Source organism: Zootoca vivipara, chromosome 7, assembly GCF_963506605.1.
Source record: "Zootoca vivipara chromosome 7, rZooViv1.1, whole genome shotgun sequence".
NCBI lineage: Eukaryota > Metazoa > Chordata > Lepidosauria > Squamata > Lacertidae > Zootoca > Zootoca vivipara.
In genome coordinates, this window is record NC_083282.1 from 71,200,777 (window position 1) to 71,225,244 (window position 24,468).

The 24,468-nt window shown below is 41.9% G+C and overlaps 1 protein-coding gene across 1 annotated transcript in view; it reads right to left on the minus strand.

Moving 5' to 3' along the window:
- The window catches only part of PTPRT (protein tyrosine phosphatase receptor type T), a 585,629-nt gene that overhangs the window by 422,170 nt on the left and 138,991 nt on the right, over window positions 1-24,468 (minus strand). The gene's annotated exons all lie outside the window — the stretch shown is intronic.

Here is a 24,468-nt window from a genome sequence, read left to right on the forward strand (position 1 = left end):
TTTTTGTGCACTAAGGTCCAGATTTATTTTTAGTAGCATTAGAAAAGGGCTACTTTACCCCCCCCCATTCTAGATGAGTTTTATATTAAAACAAAAAGAAATCTCTTCTGGCATTGATATTGCCACATACTTATATATGAATATGAACTAGCAAGATTTTCAAAAACAACTGATCATAAAGTATTAGCACAATCTAGATCTGTTAAAAACAAAGCTCTGCTATGACTTCCCCCCTTTTCACAGAAGTGTATGGAATTTGCAGGCGCAGTAGCCCTTCTAGAGCAAATTATGTTTTACAATACGTCGCCACGGAAGGAGAGATGATTATAATGGACAGCATACCCGGCACATGAGTAGTTGATGTCACCAGTACCCAGGGCCGGCTCTAAGGGAAGGCTGGGTGGTGCAGGGTGCCAGGGCGGCGGCGCGCAGCAGCTGCGCCCACCCACCAGTCGTGGCGAGAAACGGGTCAGGGTGGCGCCGGAGCGATCTCCGCACCACGGCGCCAGGGCGCCCGACATGCTTAAGACAGCCCTGCCAGTACCCATGCAGAGGTGCTTTTGCTCCACATTAGGTTTCATGGCATGTATGGAAGAAATGCTTGCTTGCTTGACCTGGATATTGATAGAAGACCTGGAACTTTCAGTCTCCGCCGAAAAGGGATGGTTTCCATAGCACAAGCTTCTGCTTGTCATCTTAGAGAATGTTCCTCACTAGGGCAACAGTAGCCAATGTTGTTGGACTCCAGCTCCCATCAGCCCCACCGATTGTGGACAGGAGTGGTTGTCCCACAAAATCTGCATGGTACCACCTTGCCCACACGCAACATGGGATCTTATCATCACTATTAAACCTGCTTATCATTCAGGAGAAAAAGTCATAAATGAATGTATCCAGTATTCAATGTAAGCTATCCCTGTCCTAGTTTTCCTATGGAAACTGGCTTTTATTCATCTACCATGCTAGCTATAACATATTTTGCTTCCTCCTCCAGTCAAGTTGGAATTCTGTTCACTCTTTGGAATTGGGGAAATTCTTAAAGCAAATTAGCAGGGTTGGAAACACCCCTGACTTGCTCTGCAGGTGAAACGCCAAGTGCGGCTGCAGGATGCCAACCAAAAGGGCTAAAGGGATGCTATTTGACTTCTATTCCTCCCTATAAGCCACATTCTCCAGGTACGTACCCTGAAAAATTCAGGGTAAATAAACTGGAGTGGTTCAGTGTTAGACAAGAGAGGGTTGGCACAAGGGATCAATGTCTTTCTGTCCAATATTCACCATCTGCTTCATTTTAAAAACATTGCAAGGAAATAAAAACACAAATGCCTGGTGATGACTTACTCAAACAGTCACTATCTGGCCCCCATCCCATATTCTTCTTCTAACTACTGGGGGGGGGGGGAGAGACTAGTTCCTGCTTTCACTTCTCCTTATGAATATTGCCCAAAGCTAAGTTCATTAAGCACTCTGGATGACTTCCAAATATAGATAGGTAATTAAGCACCTTTACACATGGCCACTTTCGTGGGCTGATTTTTTAGATTTGTAACCAAATTTCAGCAAAAGCAAAATGTCAAGATCATTTTGGGGGAACGCTTCTTGAATAACATACCTGACTTCTTTGGAAGAAATCAAAAAGAGAATTTTGATAAGATTCATGAAGGACAGGCCACATGAATGCTTTTCATTGATCCCTGCACCCCACTGCATCAAATGTGGGTGGTCTATGCGGCTTCTGCTGGTAGGCCTCTGGGCAAAGCATTCAAACAATTGCTTCACCACATCTAGGAAATAAGCTCCCAGAGTAACCCCTGAAAAAGCAGCAGCAGGACCTAATCATGCCTCCTCCCCCGCAAGAGCTGATAGGGAGATGCGACAAAAGGGTTTTAAAATGAATAGAGTACAATCAAAGTAGCCAAGAGGGATAGATCCCAGAATGGAATTGTTTATTTAGTATTAATTCAATTTATCAGTCGGCACTCTCAAAAATGACTTATGGCAGTTTACAGATGACAGACAGAGACAGATAGATAGATGATAGATAGATTAGATAGGTGAAAGAGATAGATAGATAGATAGATAGATAGATAGATAGATAGATAGATAGATAGATAGATAATTGATAGACAGTCAGATATTACCAAAACAAATTCCTGCATGGCAGGGGGTTGGACTACATGACCCATGGGATTCCTTCTAATTCTATGATTCTATGAAAATGTAAAAAGTAACAAAATGAAAACAAGCAATAATGACTCCATAAATTGAAGGAAAATTGCAAGGATAATGAAACTGAAGTAAGCAATCAAAGGTTATTTTATCAAGAACAGTAGAGGAAGGTGAGGCAAAATGAGATTTCTCAAGACCAGATTAAAAAAATGTTGTAATTGTCAGGAGCTGAGATCAGGAATATCAGGGGGTTTTTTATGGTTGAACAGGCAAGAGGGTCCAACTGTCTCATACAGAAACTTTTGTGCCTTCCACATAAATATGCAGAAACACATAAGCATTGCCCATTCTGCTCACAAAGTTCTAATGTTCTATTAAAATAATTACTTGTCAAATGGATTTCTAAGAGCCCGTTTCATACCAAGTCCCACCTTGAATATTCCCCCTAAGGCTGAGTTCTCTGGCTGAGTTCCCTGGGGTGTAAATTGTTTTAACAATGTAATTAAACACTTCTACAACGGGCCAATGTTTAATTGCTTGTCAATGTCACAATGTAAACCAAGTAAACAGAAATAGCATAAAGGGCAACATTATCTCATGAAGCAGACAGCTGCAAAGAATGTGGAAGAACATTCACATATTAATTGGGGCTAACAAGGAGCGACACTAGTATCTGGATTTTGGACACATTCAGAGGATTAACAGATTTTAAAAGAAATTAATACAGAAGAAGAATGTATTTTATGAACATACATGGAAAGACTCCCATCTTTCTCTAGAAGCTCAGACTATTGCAGGGAAAATGTCACTTCAAATAATTATTCAGCATATTTATTGCAATCATCATTATTAAGCTATCCTAAAGACTGGCAGATCAGAGGAGATCATGTTCTTTACGGCATTATTTATCAACAGCTGCTAAGATTACTTATGGCAGCAAGAGTGCTCCTCAACAACATTATGGTTAAGATAATGCACAAGAACAAGGAAAATAGCAAGCACACGTGCATATAATTAGATGGCATCACTTTGCTGAATTTTGAGTGGAAACGTGCTATCAGGGTTTTGGTAACACACTGGATGGTGCAATAAGCCACCCATCATTCCTGTTCCACTAGCCTAAGAGATTTCTGCTTGCAAAATGGTACATTCATGTGTTGCAGCAGGACTTAGGTATAAGCCCCGCCCCTCCAAAAGCAACTCACATGCTACCTACAATTATGGACATTTATCACAGCTAACTCAGCACAGTGCAATTGGTTTCAAACAGGCATGGTACAAAAAATGTTAGAAGTCGAAATACAATCTTAAAAACAAAGTACAAACCTACCTGTACCTACCAACCACTTAACTAACGGATGCATTTAGACATTACAAATACCCCTAATAAACATTTATAATATGAGCAATTGGAGTGCTATTTTGGAAGGGAAGGAGGACAGATGATATATATATTTCTTGCAACAGATAAATAAAGTAGTTGAGAGTTGCTTGAAAATATAAAGAAAATGATACAGTTTACAGAAATGTATGAGAAAAGAAAAAATGTCTTGTTGAATCAGAGCAAATATTCATCTAGTCCAACAGCCTGAATCCAACAATGGTCAGCCCATGAGCAAAGCATGAAGACCATGTCCCTTCCCTGTTGCTTCTCTGCCAGACGCTGGCATTCAGAGGCACCCTGTGCTGTCAACAGGGAGCTGCTTCTATTCACCAGCCATGGTCTCCTTGAACCTGCTCCAAAGGGTGCTTTCAAGTGCTTGCTGAGCACTCCTACGCAAATGCTCTCTATATCTCTACTGTCCACTCCTCTGGCACAGAGGCAAATTTTAGGGAAGTTACATATTTTTGCTCAAAGACCTTCATTTTCTCTCATGTGCCATGTTAAATTTCAGCTTGTTGATAAGCTGCAGAATGTCACCTTCATCTGACTTGGACACCCGTCCTGCGGGGAGGAAACAAAGAAACTCAGCCATGGGTTCCCACCCAACACTTTCCTCGGTGAATACTGATGGAAAGAAGACATTCGGCTTCTCGACATTGTTTGCATCCTCCTCTGGAAATCCTCTTATTAATCTTTCCCACATGAAGCTGAGACAAAGAACAAGTGACCTCTCAGCGAGGAAAGAGAAACCCAAATAAACAAAGGCTCCCTTGACCCACAACAAGCTTGCAGTTGTGACTCATTACGGCAAAGGCTGAAATAGCCCCTGTTTTACATTGTGCGCTGGTAACAATGCTGCTGTTCCTCTGAATGATCCTAATTAATTTTGAACAGACCTATCATCAGTTACTGAGTCTTGCCCCTGGATTAAATGTAAACCAGCCTTGCATAAATTGAGTGCTTTCTTTGAATATATAATTGAATTTGCAGAAGTGTGCGCCAGGGGGGTGTTTAAATAAGTGCACAAATATGATAAAAAGGACTTCACGCCATTATATCTAATTCAGTAAGCAAAAATAATGGCAGGGCACGTACCAATTAGCTTTTGATTTATTTATTTTAACAAATCCAATTAGTAGAATGTTTTATAAAGTCATCCAATGTCAAAAACTCGTGGACTCTCTAAAGAAAGAGCACTGGAAAAGGAGAAGAAATTAAGCTAGGCTCATTGGATAAATGGTACCCAATGTGCAGAGGAGGGGAAGGAGGGGAACGCTCTGTTGTGCGAGAAGAATTTCCTGCACTCATGGGATAACTTTGTTGGGTAGAAACCTTAACCTATGTAGGGAACACCCTACCTAAGATTAAAAAGGATACTTATATCCAGGCTTGGTATCACCCCTGGAAATGCTGCAGATTGAACCTGGAGCATCACAACACTTTTTGGAGAGGAGATGACTACCTTCACAAAAACATTGAAAAAGTTTCTGTGGCATTGCATTTTTGGGAAACTAAGAGACCCCGGGGACTCTGCGGGAGGAACTCTGCTGAGAGCAAGCTCAATCCTCAAGCAGGCACTTGCTGTGTTAGTCCGTAGCTGGAAAGGCAGGAAAGTACCTTAAAGACTAACCATTGAAATCCAATGACACATGAGATGAGACTGCTCATGCAAAGGGACTTCACTTCCTCCCCATGCCTCCGAAAATCTCCTCTGGGGAGTTCCCCTAAACCTTCCAGAGCAGATGTTTAGGACACACAGGGGACACACAAGTAAGAGGGGAAAGGACTCGATCTGATGCATGAGTGGAATTCTGTTTTGCTGATGCACAGATATGGCTGGATACAACCCTAACGGATTTACTATGGTTAAAGCTTTTATCGACTAGAGCCCACTGCATAAAATGACATTTTTACACTGTGAACATTGGGTGGTTGTACAACACTTCATCTAAAAATTCATTTTTCTAGCAGGACGGTAACTGTGCCAATATTCCTAATTTAGGGTTCAATTACTTCCACACACAAACCTTTATTCCCAGGCTTCAATGCAAGCATTATCTGTACCAGACCTTTCAGTAGAAAAGAGCTAAATCCAAGTTTGACAATTTAGAATATGTTAGGGAGAACTATCCACCCACCATAGCTGCCAAGTTTTCCCTTTTCTCATGAGGAAGCCTATTCAGCATAAGGGAAAATCCCTTAAAAAAGGGATAACTTGGCAGCTATGCCACCCACATTATAGAGGCTCTAGGTGAGGTCTCCGATTACTAGCTAGTTTTGCCAATGGAGCACAACTGATTTGCAGTGGGCCTAGAACAGGTAAGCACACTTGCCACTAGTACCACTTCCTACACCCATGGTCCTCTATCTTCTGGCCATCTCTCCAAGCCCTTTCAGGAGGGGTAAGGACACCTACTAACAGGGCTATAAGGATGAGATGGAGAAAAATGTGAACAGAACTAAGCATTTTTCAAGAAAGCAAGGACCCCCTGGCCTCCCTTTCCCTGAACTGCAATGCAACACCACACAATTAAGGAAGAAGGTCAAAGCAATACCAACGAGTGCAAATGTCTTGGAAAAAGATAATGGATATCTTTACAAGCCATCGCAATAGCAATTAATAGAAGCAGAGATTTCCTGAAACCCTAAAATTTTATGACAAATTCAGATCAAGAGTAATTGAACAGTTGAATGATAAAGGTTCTGTTAGGTTAATGCTAAGCCCATTAATTATGATAGCTTTGCCTTAAATTATAATTTTAATTGGCACCAGAAAGATCCTTTTAAGAATGAACCCTTTGCATAGCTGCTGTGTCCTAGCACTTTCACAAAACTGCATATTTGATTATATTTCTCCAAAGGGTGATTTACATAGACTGTTCTGAGCTCAAAGAAAAAGTTGGAAAAGGTTGTTCCATCAGAACCTGGACATAATGATTTCATGTGCAATCCTCACCCCACCACTTATGTAGCTCAGCCAAGCATGCCAAGCATGGCAAAAGGTGTGGGGCATCAGGGCCCGCACCATAAAGTGATGGCAGCATGGCCATTTCAGGATCTAACTGATCCCAGGCCGGCTTGACCCCTCCCATCCCAAAACACCGTTTGGGGGTTTTCCATTGGTAAAACACCTGCAAGAGGCACTTCTATCTCCCTGCACTTTCAGCAGCCATAAGAGGATGCTGAATGCCAGCAGAGTGATGCTGGCATCATTCCTCAGGAGGAGGCTGGCAGGGCCTGGCAAATGACTGAATCCACCCAAACCCCAATGAAAAAAAGTGGGGGGTTGGATTGCTCTGCTGTTGACATTTTGCTGCATGGTGTGGGAAAGAAGACTTTAATAAACCAAACCTAACCAACACAAGATACTCTGTAAAACTCTTAACTTGTGAAAATTCCCTTATACCTGATAAGCTTCATCTACTAAGAGCTAGTACAAAATAGCCTGAAGAATCTGGGGAAGGGCTGTAGTTCAGCAGTAGAGCATCTGCCTTGTGTGAAGAAGGTCCCAGCTTCAACCCCTGGCATTTTCAGTTAGTAATGGGAGACACTCCATATCTAAAACCCCAGAGAGCCACTGGGGTCAGTGCAGACAGACCAATGACCTCACTCGGCTCAAAGCAGCTTCTGAATGTGAAGTTTTGGCTAGTCTCCAGAGGAGAGGCTGAAAATAAATCGAGTCACTCTGGTTAAACCACTGAAATCGCTCCCACAAGATGTAGCAATGGCTACCAACATGTGCAGCTTTAAAAGATTATACAAATTTAAGGAGGATAAATGGCAACAAGCCTTGGTGGCTGTCATTTCTCCACTGTTTGAGGCTGTACATCTCTGTAAGTAGGCCTCTGATTGGCTACTGTGAGAAGAGGAAGCTGGACCACAATGGGCCTGCATATGTCCTTATGCGCTCACAAATTCAAACTGAAATTTCCTCTAAAAATTCAGATGTTTTGAGAAGCAGCCTCCGATACGTGAAATTAAGATAAGATAAGATAAGATAAGGGTGCCTTTTTCAATGCCCAGAATGTGGATTGTTCAGCATAACCCTGGAAAGTATTTATGGGAGCCCTAAGCCAATCAGGAGAAAGGTCGCAGTGAGTAGTTTAGTGTGGGGATTACCAAAACCGCTGAGCCAAACCCTGCAGCTCTCTCAGTCAGCACAGCAATATTTGTGGCAGCATAAGCATAGCCCCACCTTCTGCTGGTTGTTACTGGGAGATTCAGTTCAGTACTTTGATAGCCAACACTGATACTGTGGTGTCAAATTGCAAAAGGTAATCCCAATCAAACACACCAATCATCACTTTAAGGAACACTTGATTATCTCAGCTCTTGACACAAGGTATATATTTCACAGAACCAACATCTATTTCTATCATGGATAATAATTTTGCAGGCTCAGCATTATAGTATGATGCATATTTAAAAAGCATCAAAAAGATAAAATTCATTGTAATCTTCTTTTGGAATTTTTTATTTACAGTTGAAGGAGCAGAAATGAAAAAAGATATATGGTTCAAACAGACAAATTCACGCGTTGATGTAAACATTAAAAATTAAGTGCAATTTGGAGGCTGAAAAGCAACATCACGGCTTCAGATACAAAAAAAAAAAAACTCTTTACTTCTATGGCAAATAGAAACAGTCACAGAAACCTGTCCATTGCCATAAATTGATATTATCGATAGTCTTTGCATAGCTGTCAACTTTCGGATTTGAAAATAAGGGATCAGCAGCCTCACCTGTCCCGGGGACAGTCTATGGCAGGCACGTCCAACAGGTAGATCACTGGACGTTTGTGGTAGATCAGTGGTAGATCACTGTCTCCCCCCCAAAGAAGCTCCCCTAAAAAAAAGCTCAACAACTTTGACCTGAACCCCCAAAAAGGGTGGTAGATCACTGCTAGTTTTTAACTCTGTGAGTAGATCGCAGTCTCTTGGGAGTTGGCCACCCCTGGTCTACGGTATATCTAGCAATCTAGGATAGCAGCAGGAAATGGCGCTGGAATAAGGGAATTTCCAGCAAAACAGCAAAAAAAGGGAAGTGAGTCTTTGGGTTCCACCCCCCCCCAATATAACAGTTTTGAATAAATCTAGATATTGCGCCTATGCTAAACGAAAAACCCTTAACTGTATAAGCTTCGCAAAAATATTTTGCCTGATAACGATCCGTGCTAAATTAAATCAAAAAATGCAAGAGGATTGGCAAAAGAAAAAGGAAAATCATGCTTGATCCCCCCAAATCCATATTATGGGGTTTACTCTCTCTGTGGCACGCAAGGTCATCTTCTGAGAACTCACTTAAGAGGCTTATTGACCAAAGACATATAATTAACAATGATATACAGTAAGGGGGCATATTTGCTGAATTCACATTTGTCTCTTTTGTATTAAGAGTTGTTAAATATGCATTAAACCCCTCCTCTGAAGGCAGCATATATGGCAGATGGATAGAGTCTCGGTTGGTAGAGCATGAGACTCTTCATCTTGATGTTTCCCTCTCATTTTATACTCAACATAATCATAATAAGAAAAGATTAGTCATTCTGGATCGGGCCAATGGGCCCAATCTAGTCCAGCATCCTGTTCTCACTGTGGCCAACTAGATGCCCATGGGAAGCCTGCCAGCAGACAACAGCACTCCCATCTCCCGCATTTTCCATCAACTGAAGGTAAATTCAGCTTAGAGATAACCCTGTGCACATCATGGCTCAGTGGTGATTTGAACCCAGGCCTTCCTACTGAAGTCTCACAGTTTATCTTGCAAGGCATTTTTCTTGTTCAATAAACAAACTGTTTGTATTTGCCATCGTTTGATTTAAGTTGCCTAGTCAAAGTTGAATAGTCATACTTTTATTCTCCTAGCAGCAAACCACTAGAACCTGGGAAAGTCGGTTCTTTTGCAAGAGATTGAAGATTTATATGGCATTTTCTTAAAATTTATCATATCAGATTCAAAGATGAAGTGTAAAGATAATCTGACTTTGCTTGCTAGAATTCTTGTATTGTAAGTAAACATTAAGTAAATAATATATTCTTGCCTCAGCTATCATATTTCTTATGTATTTATACCAGGAAGCAACACTTTTAGTCTTATATAAATCAAGTAGATATATAAGTTTCTAAAATGTAGATGCCTTTAGGGTTGCCAGAATCAATAGAGGACAGGACGTCTGTGCCTTTAATTGCCCTGCTCTCTTTTGAGTCCGGAAACCTTAAAGAGAAACCAACAGACCCTTTGCTTGGAAATTAAACAAAGGGTCTGCTGGTTTCTCTTTAAGGTTTCCAGACTCAAAAGAGAGCAGGGCAATTAAAGGCACAGAAGTCCTGTCCTCTACTGAGTCTGGCAACCCTAGATGCGTTTGTTGTTAGATAGCCAGTGAGGCTAGCCAACCTATAAAGTATCTTAAATATATTAAACTGTATTTTCCCAGCATGTGTGTGTGTGCGCGCGCGCGCGTGTGCATGCGTGTGCAGGGGCTGGGGCTGGCATTCATCTGTCTCAAGAGACAATGGAGGAGTGTGCCTTTGCGGGTGAGATCAAATGGTTGGAAGGCTGCAACACCTGCTGTGGCTGTAGAGACCGATACAGGAGAGACATGTTTTGTTGCAGCTGGGGCATATGAAGGCATCCGGTTGTGCTGCTGCAGATGCACCGTGACATTTATTCTCTCTTGTGCTCCTCCCAGTGGTCATATATATAAACTGCCAGTCTACTTTGATGAATACAGGTTGTTCTGTATTCTAAGCAGAATCCAATGTTGTCCAGACTTTTCCTCACCCAATAGGACTTGTCTCTCCTCTCCCCCATGCACCCCCAAAACTATTTCAGAGTGTCCCCTAACACTTTGGAGCAAATTTTGAGGGTTTCTAGATGGTTATCAGAGGCTACAAGGAAGAAGAGAGGAAAGTAACATCCTGTTGTACAAGTAGATGGCATCTTCTACTCATGTGATGGTCGTTTTCCTACAAAGCTGCTCCAGTATTCTGGAATTCCCACTTCATGAGATATTACAATATTAGGAGAAGTAAGGCAGTATTAGGAGAATAGAGGCAGCAGCTACTTAAGTTCACAGTGTCTGTCTGAGCTATCCACTATTTTAGAGACTGCAGTGACGGGCCTCCTGTCAAAAAAGATGGGGGAAAGGCGTGAAATAGAGGATACTCAATCTAACAGCTGAATGTGGAAAACTGCACAAAACACCTTCTACACAACGAGACTATTGTGGAGCCATTCTGTAACTTTCACAAATGGCAAGATATTTGCAATAGATGAAAAGGTGGTTTGATGACTGCAGAATTTTTGGATGTAGGTAGAGTGAAAATAACACAATGTGGAAGCATGTAGAACAACAAAAACAAAACCGGCAGCTATAACACTATAAAAGCAGGGCCTTTTTTCAGCCAGAACTCGCCAGAACTCAGTTCCAGCACCTCTCAGGTGGGCACCATTTCATTCTAAGAGAACAAGGGACGCTTTCATGGTGAGTTCCGACATCTCTTTTTCTATAAAAATAACACTGAACAGAAAGATGTGCAGGTCTCAGAATGGATTCCCTAAATGGTTTCTGATATTCATAAAATTCATGTTTGCTAGTTTTGTTGTTGTCTCTTGTTGTCTCTTGTCTTTAAAATGTTGCATAAACTCTGCAACACACATTTAAGACAAAAGACAACAAAAATGCTAAATTAATAATTGTTGTTATTATTATTATATAGTACACAGCTGTGTAGCTCCATCTGTTCCATCTTTCCCTTTAAAGGTCAGCACTGCGAAGTCTATTAGGGCAGATTTTTTATTTCATATCAGAAGCTAAACTATTGTACATACATTTTTTTCTTACAGTGCACTATTGAAAATCCTATCTGAAAGAAGATTTCTAAGGGTTTATTTACTTTCCTATAGTTAAGGTATTAGACATTTCTCAGAATACTGTAACTCAACACTCAATACAGGATTAAAGTAAAGAGAAGGTTTAGCTGGACTTTCTATATTAGCATTTCTTTTGCAGTTAACCTACAGGAAGGTGATACATTATTTCTCGCAAATGGAGAGTTTAGGTTTTAAGGAATGATATTTATTCTGATTAAAATATATCTTGACCCATTATACTTTAGGAACATTTGTCAAAAGGTCAAAGATGTCTGAATATGGGCTTTCTCCTGAACTTGCAACATAGTGAATTAGTGTCTCATCCTCCGGACACAGTACAGGATGGTCTACTAGTTTGGTCAAGGGAAAATAAGAGCGAAATCCTCAGTTAACACAGGAAGCTGCCTTATACCAGGTCAGGCTGTCTCTCTGTCTGGTCCAGTACTGTTTACCCAGCTCTCCAGGTTGTCTCTCCCATAACCTGTTATCTGGAATTACCTGGAAACTTGGGTCCTTTTACAGTGTATAGGATGTGCCTTGGTGTTGAGTGCTAATGGCATGGTCCCTCTTTGTGCTAGTGCAAACCCTTTTCTGAAAGTGAATCCAAGGCCACTCACACGCAAATTGTCATGCCTACAGACCAACAACCCATCCCAAACTGTTGCCTTCTAGTCAGCAAGCAACAGTTCCAACCAACAAACCACCAGTCCATTCCAGAGTCACTTGCCTTGGGGAACCCAGTATTTTAGCCTAAACTACCTCATAGATTTGCTCTGATGTTATCTTTAAAAGGTTCTGATACATGAGCATTAGATTTCAATGCTTAGACAATGTGTTGGTTGGCCCAGTTCAAAGTGCAGGTTTTCAGCTTTAAATTACTATGACGCTCATGACCATAGTATCTGAAGTATGCCATTTTCTAATACAGGTATGGGAAAACTCTGGCCTGTCAGCCTCCCCCATTTTGTCCATGAGGCTGCTTTGGGGAAGCCATGACCACCTTCCCTATATCTGGCATACTGGTACAGGGCAGGTATGGGTGTGGGTTCAAATGAAGAAGAAAAAGCTTTGTTCAATTTAGATATGGGTCAAAAGGGCACATGGTTGGCTGTATAGCCACAAGCACCTTGCCCCTCACCGAAAGCTGCACAAACCGAAACCAATCCCATAACACATTAGGTACCTTGTTCAGAAGTGCAATAACTGTGGAGTCAAGGTCATTCCAATGTGAACCAACTTCCTCCTTGGGTTTCTCTTTCTTTTTCAGAGAGAGGACTATGTTCCAGAGGCCACATGGCAAGGTAAGAGGCTAAAGTGGGTGTAGCAACTGTAACTATTACTTTGTATAGTAGCTTTACAAACAGTGAAACACCTCTATTTCCTATCCGGGCAAGCAAGATGCCTTATCTGAAATTGAGGACACATTCAGACCTGGAACAAGTACTCATAGATGGTAACAAAGCAGGACCAGTGAGGAGGAGTGTGGCCTGGGAAGATGGGAGTGTGGCCTAGGAGGGTCCTGCAGCCCGGGTAGGTTTGGAAGGCCACATCTGGCTTCAGGGCCTGAGGTTTCTTAGCCTTGATATATAGCAAATCTCTTTGGTAGTAAGCTGTCCTTCCTTCCTTCCTTCCTTCCTTCCTTCCTTCCTTCCTTCCTTCCTTCCTTCCTTCCTTCCTTCCTTCCTTCCTTCCTTCCTTCCTTCCTCTCTGGGAAAGGAAGAACACAGACAGAAGCAGTACAGAAGTGATAAACTCCTCCCCGACTCCTTCCATAAAATCTCTGCAGGCATTCTAGCTCTGAGGTTGTGATTTTGACTCCATATTGTATTTTCACAGCAGAGCACTGAAGCTCCTTGGCCTAACTCTTGTATATTCATGAAAACTGCAAAGAGTAGCTAGAGCACAGGTAGTACAGAAGAGGAAAGGGCAGAAAATAGAGCAGGTCTGCATGATGCCTGAACTATTATTTGAAAGTCTGCTCCACACCCCCAACAGGATGACTTAAGCTAAAGAACTCAAAAGCTTAGGACCTTTGTCCTGCAAGATAAATTCCAACAATTCATCTTTTGAATAGTTTCCAAAACCTAGGATTAATTAGGTTTAAAAATGCACATTTATTTTAAAACCAGCAGCACTAATCACCACAAGCATCGACTGCATCTGTGCAGATTATCTTAAGCACATTAATACATGAGCCAGGCACGTTTCATTGTTAAACTCAACACAAATCATTTTATTAGCCGATTATCATTTAATGGCACACAACGAACACAAAATTTGGGGTGTTCTGTTGCATAAGGTACTTTTCCCAGCCTGGAAATATTTGGTGAAGGGTTAGTGTTATAAGCAAATAAGTAATAAACCTTTTTTTTTTAAAAAAAAAAAGATAACTACAGGTTGGTGCCTGCATTTATTGCAGCTGTTGAAGGTCAGTAAAACATTCATCAACCCTCAACTGTATTTATCAAAATGTATCCTATTAAATTTACATTAACTGCGGAGCATATATAGGGACACATTCTCTATTACATCTTCAAGTTACAGTAGTTGCCATCATCCTGTTTCAGTAAGCAAAGAGCAATGTGGCTTTGAACTGATTGCATCTTGCCAGCTGTTGTCTTTCCAGGGTCTACGGTGTCAACACACTTAATAGAGTAAGGGAGGGAGTTGAATGCTGGGCTCCCTTCCTCTATTAATAAAGCTGATAGCCTATAAATGTTTCCAGGTCACAGATGACTAACTTGTTTATGATGTTACGGGGATGCAATTATGTTGTGTTGAGATATTGCTAAATAAGCACTGATGGTGAGCTGATGCTACAAGACCTAGAAATATAGGTCACGGCTACCTGGCACATGGTGGGTGAAGGAAGACACAGCCTGGTGACACATTGCTGAGATGGTTAGAGCTTTCAAGAGACAGGCTTTATTTAAATTGTGGCTGCAAAAATTATTTTATGGTTATGATTTCAAACAGGTTGTTTGTTTATCATTTAGTGCATTGGGTCTATTGGCTGAAAGGCAGTGTAAAAAATGGGGAAATGAATAGATGTGACTAGCGAAAGTGTTGTAAGACAATATGGGGCTTTTGAAACCCCCTGTGTGTGGCATAATGGTTAGAATGTTGCACTAGGACTTGAGAGAACATGGTTGGAATCCCCACTCAGCCATGAAGTTCATGGGGTGACCTTGGGCCAGTCAATGTCTCTTAGCCTAACCTACCTCACAGGCTTGTTGTGAGGATGAAATGGGGAGGAGGAGAATCATGTACACCACCTTGAGAGCCTTGGAATACAAAGGTGGTATATAAATGTAATAAATAAATTAAATATAAAACTGGGCGGCAAGGAGCACACTTGGAAGCTGTAAAAGCAGCCCTCCAGGACTCTCTCTGTGGCCTTTGGGGCTCTGGATAGGCAACTGTCACTTTGCAGGCCATGATTTCCACTGGCCCTTCTCCAAGCCCTCCTCAAATGTTTTTGCCTGCCTGGAACAGGGCACTGAACTGTGATAATGCTTTTAACTTGCTTGGGTGAAGGATAGTGTTATGGCGCGTGTTCATGTGAGATGCTGCCTGTTGGGTGGCTGGACCGTAGCCTACTATACAAGGTTAGGGACATATCCTGCTTCTGTTCACCAATAAGGAAGTGTGGCCCTTCCGGATTTCCCACCGAAGCTTGTAAGAGTATGTTCTTGTCTTTGAGAAACTACTGCTGCTTCTTTAAAAATAGAAATAAAAAAATCACCCACTATGAGAGGGTGGCATCAACTGGTCTGACACAACACAGAAAAGTAGGAAATTGCACAGCTAAACCACTATTTATTCTACATTTCCAGATTCCAGTTTATTTTGAGCTGGAAGCTGTTCCTCGGGGAAATAATTTATGACAACAAAACTCTGATAGCAGATCTTTAGCAAGCAGAATCTTTATTGAGATTTCCAATCTATATTAGTTTTCACCTTTTGTTTGTTTATGTGTGTGTGTGGGGGGGGGGTGTTCCTCTACTTTTTTTGTTATGTTTTAAATATATAGTACGGTCTGACTGCATTCAAACAAGAAAGTATGGCTTACCAGGACCTCACAAACATACAGAGGAGGAGCTTTTATTTTACTCCCAGACCATGCTAAACTAAGCCAAGGTTTGGCTTAGTGTGGCGTCCAAACCTGGACTCATGGTCAAGTTCTCCTCTGGCTAGCCATGAGCTGTAGCCAAGAACAATCCTGTCTACCTAGATTCTGAGACCTCCCCAAGCTGCTTACCTTCTGCATCATGAATGACTTAAAAATAGCATTGGACAAATTCATGGAGAAGGATCTCAGTAGCGACCAGCCATGATGGCTATGCTCTGGCTCTACAGTTAGTAGCAGTAATGCTTTTGAATACCAGTTGCTGGAAACTGCAGAAGGGGAGAGTGCTCTTGGGCTCAGGCCCTGCTTGCAAGTTTCCCGCAGGCATTTGGGTGGCCACTCCGAGAATGCTACAGTGGTACTATGGTTCTCAAACTTAATCTGTTCCAGAATTCCATTCCAAAACCAAAGCTTTCCAAAAACCAAGGTGCGCTTCGCCAATATGAAGTAATGCAAAATGGATGAATCCATTCCAGACCTTAAAAAACAAATCTTAAAACAGCAATTCAACATGAATTTTACTATCTAACGATACCATTGATACAAAAAAAGAAAGGAATAATCATTGTACTGTACTATAGAATAAATGACAGTATTGCAGATGATAAAAATTAAAATTAATTAATTTTCTTTACCTGCACTCATGATAGTCATTGTTTGGATGGGGGGCTTTTATCCATTTCCGCAGTCACACAATCAGTCAGTAGCTGAACTGGGATCCACACAGTCACAAAAACAAATTAACCGAAAAAGCCTCAAAAAAAAAAACCAACCACAGAATAAATAGCAAAAACAAAAGTGCCAAACTTAATCCATTCCGGAAGTCCATTTAACTTCCGAAATGTTCAAAAACCAAGGTGCAGCTTCTGATTGGTGCAGGTGCCCCAGAAACAATAGCCAACAGTTTGGCTTCTGAAAAACATTCGAAAACCAGAACACTTCTGGGTTTTCGGCATTTGGGAACCAAGGCGTTTGAGAACCAAGGCGTTTGATAACTAAGGTACCACTGTATATGTATTATTGGTCCATTCCAGTAGGCCATTCTTATGTTCTTCTTATGTATCTTATGAGTGATGTCAGAAACATTTGCTCATCATACCAACCGTAGTTTGCCTGGATTTTAAGGAGCCTGCTACACTGGACATCCTGTACAAAACATCACAAACAGGCAGAACAATCCTGACTTGATGAGACTTCTTCCAAGCTCAGAGAGGTAATCTGTTTAGCCCCCTTTTCTATTTGCAAATACACAGCTGCAGATCTCAGATTTAAAATACCTGATCCATGGCACACATATAAAGCCCCAGCTGTTCTTGCTATCTGAAGCTAGCTATTAAAAGCAAGGACAGCAGGTGGGATACAGAAAAAGAAATAGACACCTTGTAACATTAACAGCAGCAACAAAAAATGTCTGGTACCCCCATAGAGACATCAAAAAAATGGAAGTGCCATGAAAGCAAGGATAAAAAATAACAACCGGATAACTTTTGTTGGAAACATTTGTATTGTTGATGGCCAGAGGAGGATACAACAATTCAGATTCTTGTCTGCTTTGCAGAAACCTGCTCCAGTTCAGCTACTCTGGCTGGTTTTTTCCTCTGCTCACTCCCACCCGATGATTCCAATTCTCTCAGCCACAATTGCAACTCTTAACCTCACAAGCAGAAGGCATAAAAATTGTGACTTGCACCTCATCTATCACAGGAGATCATTCTGCTGAGCTTGCTCTTCAGAATTGTCCCTGGCCAACCGAAGCTCCTAACAAATTGCAGGCAATCTAAAGCCAGGATCCTCAAGCTAATTCTGACCATGTTTCATGGCTGCAAGCTCATCGTTCAGATCATTAGAATATTTTATTCTTCTTCCACCTATCTATATAGAAGCGACAAAGAGGCATTTGCTGTCCCATGCAAACTGTCTTCTGGTAGGCTCCTTAAATTTAAGAGTGGGGGGGGGATCGAAATATGATTTAGACCAGGGGTCAGCAAACTTTTTCAGCAGGGGGCCAGTCCACTGTCCCTCAGACCTTGTGGGGGGCCGGACTGTATTTTGAAGGGGGAGGGGAAATGAACGAATTCCTATGCCCCACAAATAACCCAGAGATGCATTTTAAATAAAAGGACACATTCTACTCATGTAAAAACATGCTGATTCCTGGACCGTCCGAGGGCCGGATTTAGGAGGTGATTGGGCCGCATACGGCCCCCAGTTTGGGGACCCCTGATTTAGACAATCACTGAAAATACAGCAAAATCTGCCACCTTCACCATTTAACAAATTTTACAGAATGATACAGGTCAGAAATGTTTTGCTATCTGCCCGCAGCCCATTCCACATACCTCCTGGCGTCACTTGACTGGTGTCAGACATAGGGATGGAGGAGACATCTGATTCAGATTCAGTGAACCTACCGAATTTGCCCTCTCCAAAACAATACACAAACCAAAAAGTAGTTATCCTTTGAAATGGATGCTTCTCTAAATTTTGCAATGCAGTGCTCCAGCCAAGTACAATGTGTACAAAATCCATGTTCACAAATGTATACAAAGATGCATATTTGTATAAGAAAGATGTACAAAAATGCATTTAGTAGGACAAAGTTTTTACAAATATGCTCATGTTACTGAAAATTGAATTTCTGATGGGTAAATTCCTTTGTGAAAATGTGTATTATAGGTAAAAATGCATACAAATATGTGTGTCTCAAAAAAATTGCATTAAGATGTTGGTGAAGTTAAATTAGGGCATTTTTTAAAAGTATGAACTAAGATTTTAACATCATTTAACATCTTAATGCTATGCTATGTTTACATTTTTTGTGGACACTGTATTTATTTGATTTAATAAATAAACAACAACAAAAACACCTTATGAACTGATGTGGAACAGTGAAGAACTGAAGTTAAGGGGGAAAGCTATTGCACAGCTACCTAGCTCCATACATTCCCCAGGAGCAGTAACTGAGACCCAAAGGAAGGCAATAATTAATAATAATAATAATAATAATAATAATAATAATAATAATAATAATAATATTTTTACCCCACCCATCTGGATAGGTTTCCCGGCTTAAAGCACATAAAAATGTAAAACATTAGACATTAAAAAAAAATTCCCGACACAAGGTTGCCTTTAGATGTCTTCTAAAAGCCAGATAGTTGTTTATTTCCATGACATCTGATGGTAGGGTGATCAATAGGGTGGGCAGCACTACTAAGAAGGCCCTCTGCCTGGTTCATGTTTGTTCATCTATATATATAAAAATGTAAAAATTGTGAAAGTGTGTGTTCCACTTTTCTCCGTAACCGCTTGCCCGATCGTCCTGAAATTTTGACACAACGATCCAGGCCACTCTCCGAGTGTTGTTGGGGACAAAAATCCCTCAAATCACACACCTGGCCAGTTATAGACCTTGTTTTCCACCAAGTCAAACAGCGCCCTCAAGTGGCGTTATACCCTCCTCCACCCCTCCCTTCCTGTGAAATCTAAGCCACACCCACAAACCAAATGACATCATCAACCAAGCAACTGAAACCACCAAGGCAGCCATTATCAGACCCACTAGGCTCCTGTCCTTCAGACCATATTTTGCGCTCTCTTCTTCCACCCTCATTAAAAGGTTCTTTAATTCCTCCTCACTTTCTGCCATCAAGGTTGTGTCATCTGCATATCTGAGGTTGTTGATATTTCTTCTGGAAATATTAATTCCAGCTTGGGATTCACCCAGTCCAGCCTTTCGCATGATGAATTCTGCATATAAGTAAAATAAGCAGGGAGACAATATACAGCCTTGTTGTACTAATTCCCCAATTTTGAACCAATCAGTTGTTCCATATCCAGTTCTAACTGTAGCTTCTTGCCCCACATAGAGATTTCTCAGGAGACAGAGGTGATCCAGGCACTCCCATTTCTTTAAGAACTTGCCATAGTTTGCTGTGGTCGACACAGTCAAATGTTTTTGTGTAGTCAATGAAACAGAAGTAGATGTTTTTTCTGGAACTCTCTAGCTTTCTCAATACTGTAATCCAGCACGTGTTTGCAGTTTGATTGGAGTATTAGAAAAGCAATAACCAAGAACTTGGCATACTGAAAATACTGCACTAACTTCCAGTGCAGAAACCCTACACAATCAAAGTCAGGTTTTTGTGACTTTCAGATTGGAAAGTCACAGATTGGAAGTAACATGGAAGGCAACATTTTAGAAAACCCCACTGCTGCAATAAAATAAAATAAAATAAAAATTACATTTCAGCTTTTGTGAATCAAGTGTGCTGAACGTGCAATGCCCTTTTTCAAAGTGGAACATCTGCGGAAATAATAGGTAAGTTTTGCACATTTCCAGATAGTTTCCTGTGTGATCTTGCCTGCAGTCTTCATTTCCCTGCAAAATTTAATTCAGCACTGAGACTGCACGTCTCTTCCCACGGTACAGAAAAGCATATCCTTCCATGTATAACTTCATATTCAAGACCACGTTAGGCCAGCAAAAATTGAAACACCTTTCAAAAAGTGTGATCTAATGTGTAGCGAGAATCCAATTATAAGTACTTTATTCCCAGGACGGGAATGTATGGTGTAATACTGTAGTTTCAGATGCAAGTTCGTGAATCATTAGGAGTTACAGAAGATGAAAAGTTCACATACCCTCTCCTTCCAATTTAGTGATGTTGCGAAATGTCAAGCTGCAGGTTTTTTATTTTATTTTTTATTTTAATGCACATAACCCAAAGTGTATTCTATCACCATGAGAGCTCATGTTTCTAAAAATAGGACAGTTGAAAGGTAACACATATAAGTATAGTTAACCTATGTCAGATTTCCCCCTTAAGGATATTAGATAAAATATAATTTAATTCAAGAATTAATTGCAGCTTCTGGCTTTGTGGACTTGCATTCATGACAGGTGTCAAATTTGTGCCATCTTTTAATTACCCTAACAACTCTAGTTAATTTGCCTCTACCAAGAAGGATATCCAAATTTATTAAGACACCTGGAGTGAAACACATCTCTTCTGTTAACATACTGCTAATCTCCCATCTTAATTCTGCAGGAATCAGGGTGGGCCAAGCCTCATACTTTTAAGATGCCATCTCTCAGTGGGGGGGAAAGAAGACAAATATTTGAAAAGAGCTTCTTGTTCAGAGCAGATATAGTTGGTGATATTTCATGAAAAATGCAAGCAACTGGTGTCATACAGCATGAGGATAGTTACAGCCCCTAGATCGGGGCTTGACAATTTTTTTTAGCTTTGGGCCACTCCAATGTCCCTCAGACCTTGTGGCGGGCCGGTGAAGTGGCACCGGGCCGGGGGGGGGGGGAAGCTGGAAGAAGAGGTGAGGGGGGCAAGTAGTAGTAGTAGTAATAATAATAATAATAATAATAATAATAATAATAATAATAATAAATTTTATTTATACCCCGCCCTCCCCAGTCAGAACTGAGCTCAGGGCGGCTGACATCAATAAAATTACAATAAGACATAAAAGAAAGAAAAAAAATTGATTAAAATGTGGGTTAAGTAGTCCTCCTGCCCAGCCCCCAGCCCTAGCCACTGCGCTTACCTTCCCAGGGGCTGCTGCCGCCACCACCGCTGCTGCTTCTCGTGGGTAGGCAGAGCAAGCTCGTCTACTCCACTCTCTGGTCCACAGGAGCACCAGGGTGGTGGCAGAGGGAAGATGAGCAGCGCAAAAGGGCTGGCTCCGAAGAGGGGCTTCTTAAAATGGCACTCAGCCAGCTCAGTCCAGCCCCCTTCCTCCTCTAGGCAGGACGGGGAGAAGCCAGGAAGAGGGAAGGAGGAGGCGACACCACGGAGTGTGTGAGGGAGAGGGGGGGAATGGAATAGTGCAGGGGGGGAAATGGCGCAGCCCGAACAAACAGAATTCCCACGCCGATCCATGGACAGTCCGTGGGCTGGATCCTGAAGGCAATTGGGCCTGATCTGGCCCGCAGACCTTAATTTGCTGACCCCTGCCCTAGATTATTGCCATTCATCCCTCCCCAGTTCAGTCTCCATTTTGCCCAAGGTTGTAAGAGACCACAAAGCTTGTTAACATGATGCTCACACATACCTAAGGCCCCACAGAGGTCTTCCCCTAGACCAGGAGTCCCCTGCCCCCAAGAAGCCTTCCATTATAGCAAAAGGAGGAATTTTATTTAGGCCTAATTGTGGCACAGACACTATCTGAGGGGGAGTTACGGATTCTTAATTTACATCCTGCCTTTCCCCCAAAACTGGGACTCACAGCAAGGAGGGAGCCAGTCTAAGCTTCTCTAGGGAAACCTGAGTTCCGAAACCTGAGAGCGTCCACTGAGAAGAGGGTGACTTCCTTGGCTAGCTGTGACCCCCACCCCCGACAGCCAACAAACATATCACCACCACAATTACACTTGAGAGGAATCTTCGATTGCAGCTAATAGAAGGCTTATTTCAGGGCTTGTTGATGTGTGTATGGAGTATCTCCCTGGAGATGACAACTGGATGGTACAGGCATGGGGCAGGGTGCTGGCGAAGTTGCAGCTCTGGGGGGCACACTGGCATGAGCACTGCATTGTTTCCACTGGTGTGCCAGCCCAGCCACATCCTCACTGTCCCATCCAGGTAAGCAGCAGTGGCACCTCTGTCAAGGGAGATGCCCCATTCCATTGACCCACCATGTCATCCACTCCAGCACTGACAGCTACTACATTGAACATAAAGTGACTCTGAGCCCTTGTGCTACATTTAGGATTTTTTAAAAAAATAAATAAAATAAAAATCAATGGAAACTATTTTCCTGCCTAGATTCCAAGAACATCTGAAATTGGCCAAGGGTAGGGGAGGTAATTCACACGGGATTATGTGTGTTCCCTGTCAAGTATTATCTCATAGGCTTTGTACAAATAGTTTTTTAAAGCTACCTGGCTAAAGGAGGAAGGGAAGATGGAAAATTAATTGCTCCAGGTACTTGAAATTCTAAGGACATCTCCCCCCCCCCTTGTCAAAAAGACTGCTTACGGCACCGTCTGCAAAAAAATAAAATTAAAATGGAAGTGACTCCTTTCTAAAACAAAAGTAGGGCAAAGTGTCTAGTGTGTCGTCCCTTTATAAGACTGCGATTCAAGAGACTGTGTGTGTGTTTTTGTGAGGTGTTTGAATTTCTACGTGAAGGGCCTCCGCAGTATGAGAAAGGGTAAGTTCTTATGCCCGCACAGTGAAGCACAGAAGTACACTATGGGGTGTGAACACAGGAAGGCCGCCAGAGGGAATGTGCCAATATTAAGAGTGCCTTGGTTCCTGCAATTACCTCCCCGGTAGAGGCCCCCTGGAGTTACTTTATTACTGTAATAAAGCTGTGTAATAATTATGTTGATGAAATCCATTTAAAAAACGAAGCCTAATGTCGAATGCAGTTTTAACGGCAGAGCCTGAGTGACTGGTACATTAAGTCCATCGGTTCCAAACTACTGAAGAACAAAATGAGAGCCAGGTACAAACCAAATCAGCCTCACAGATGAAAGGGTTGGGTGGGGAGCCGTGAGGTGGGCTGGAGAGGCAATAAGCCTGCCTGGCGGTCTGCTGCTGCCTGCCTGTGCTTCGACTGTGCCCTAGGCCTCCTCTGGATTCCTCTCACAAATTCCTCTATTCCATGCATTTCGCACACAGCAGGAATAAAGTGAAGAAATGTATTTCTCTCATATAGTTAAGAAAGTGGTGGTTTATTGACCTCAAGATCCTCCTGGTTTTTTTTTTTTTGGGGGGGGGGGTTGCATATGAATATTTTTTTCTTTTCTTACACCTACTTACAATGAGAATCAATGTCCTTTGAATCTTTCAGTTTAAGAATGTCCAGAATGTTGGCACCTACTTGGATGTAGCCAGTGGGTGTTTTTTTCCTTTAAAAAAATGTTTAGGGGTACTCTGCGTCCTCCAGGGGAAAAAAGCACTGGATGTAACTGCCTAATTCATACAACTGCAACCCAGAAAATACAGATAAGTCATGGATTTAATGAAAAAAGTTGAGCTGAGATGAAATTCAGCTTGACCACAGTTGTCCATGCATTCATAATGTCAAGGTTGGATTACTACAAGGCTTCTTCTTTGGTGATCACTTGTAGCCGAGTAAGATAGTCTTCCATAAACATGGTTTTAACAATGAGTCTGTAAGTGACTGTGGAGGCCAATTCTGGATCCACACGTCCTTCCACAGTGGGGACATTGGTTTCCGGGTGGGAGTTGGTCACGGTGTGGATTTGCCAAGCGTGCCTTCCTCTTAGCACGTTTCTCCCTTGCATCCTGAGTTCGAGTGTCTTCAAAGCCCATGACACCTTTGGTAAAGGCTGTTCTCCAACTGGAGCGCTTGCAGGCCAGTGTTTCCAAGTTGTCAGTGTTTATACTACATTTTTTTAGATTTGCCTTGAGACAGTCTTTAAACCTCTTATGTTGACCACCAGCATTACGCTTTCCATTTTAAAGTTTGGAATAGAGTAGTTGCTTTGGAAGACGATAATCAGGCATCCGCACAACATGACCAGTCCAACGAAGTTGATGTTGAAGAATCATTGCTTCAACACTGATGATCTTTGCTTCTTCCAGTACACTGATATTAGTTCGCCTGACTTCCCAAGTGATGTGTAAAAATTTTTGGAGACACCGTTGATGGAATCTTTTGCGGAGTTGGAGATGGCGTTTATAAGTGGTCCATGTTTCACAAGCATACAGTAAGGTTGGTAGTACAATAGCTTTGTAAACAAGCATTTTTGTTTCCCTGTGAATGTCCCAGTCCTCAAATGCACTTCAGTTGGGAGAAAGCCCCACTCGCAGAGCTCAGGCAGTGCTGGATTTTGGCATCAATGTTGGCCCTTGTGGAAAGATAACTGCCAAGGTAGGAGAAGTGATCAACATTTTCCAACGTTACACCATTGAGTTGGATTTGT